The sequence below is a fragment of the Sciurus carolinensis genome, chromosome 1 (genome assembly GCF_902686445.1).
Source record: "Sciurus carolinensis chromosome 1, mSciCar1.2, whole genome shotgun sequence".
Taxonomy (NCBI): Eukaryota; Metazoa; Chordata; class Mammalia; order Rodentia; family Sciuridae; genus Sciurus; species Sciurus carolinensis.
The window spans coordinates 81,240,348-81,241,646 of record NC_062213.1 but is presented as its reverse complement, the minus strand read 5'-3'; the positions used below and the strand labels follow the sequence as shown (position 1 = coordinate 81,241,646).

At 38.6% G+C, this 1,299-nt stretch overlaps 1 pseudogene; it reads left to right on the top strand.

The window, feature by feature from the left end:
• Positions 1-513: 513 nt before the first annotated feature.
• Positions 514-899, top strand: LOC124984497 (eukaryotic translation initiation factor 1b-like; annotated as a pseudogene).
• Positions 900-1,299: the final 400 nt, after the last annotated feature.

Here is a 1,299-nt window from a genome sequence, read left to right as displayed (position 1 = left end):
GGTATCTTTGTGGCACTCATGAAACAACACTTTAGGCAATCAACTCCAACCCTGGCATCCTCCCAGCCCTTGACTACAGGACCTACAGCAATTCTCTCTGCCCTGGGGCTAGAATCATGGTTTAAGACTGCCGCAATATCAAAGGGAGGAACCTGGGTCTGCTAAGTCCCTTTCACAAAGCACCAGAGGAAAGAGATCAATTTAGCCAAATCAACCCAGTTTATCAATTTAGGGAGACAACTGCACTGCTTCTTAAAAAAATAAAAAATAAAAAAACCTGTAAAATATTAATATGAACAGTGTCATGAGAGACCAAAGGGATGTATAAGCTTAAGATTTTAGGGGAAAGTATGGATAGAAATAAAGTCAGGGTCCTCAAGCATAGTCCCAAACCAGCAGCATCCACATCCCGAGGCAGCTTGTTAGCATGCCACATTCTCAGTCTCCTGACTCAGCGATCCAGGAGGAACCCGCAGCAATTTTATCCCCTCACCCACCTCACACTAGTATGGCATGTCCACTATCCAGAACCCCCAATCTTTCCATCCCTTTGCTGATGCAACTGAGGGTGATGACTTACTATTGGCAGGGACTGAGGATTACATTCACGTAAGAATCCAGCAAGGAAAGGCAGGAAGACACTGACAGTTCAGGGCATTACAGATGATTATAACAAAAAGAAACTTGTGAAAGCTTTCAAAAAGTAATTTGCCTGTAACGGTACTGTGATTGAACTTCTGAATACGGTGAGGTTATTCAACTTCAAGGTGACCAAAGAAAAAACATTTGTCAGTTTTTCTTGGGAGGCTGGCATTGTCAAGGAGGAGCAGCTTAAGGTTCATGGATTCTTAAATGAACCTAAATATGTGGAGAATTTCTTGAACGATTTTGTTCTCTAAACCCAATGTGGTTGCCTTGTGAAATGATTCTTTGCAGTAAATGGACTTTTCATGTATTTAATCATTCAAACTTCCATTCACATCTGCATGATTACAGAAAACATGGGGTATGTAGGCTAGTAACACACAAAAAAATCGTAGTAAGATGGTAACAAAGCCCCGTATTCATCTTAACATGTTTCCAATGGAAAATAGTTTGTTTTGAGTGTTTGTTAATTGTTCAGTTTATTTTCACTTGATTAAATTTTTTTTTGTAGTAAACCATGTATGTTCCAGCTTAACAATAAAAAATATCTAAAAAAATGAAAGAAAGTCAGACATTTATGGGGAAATGAACTATGTAAATGATATAAATGGGTCTCACTAAACTATAGACTTTTTTTTTTTTTTTTGGTACTGA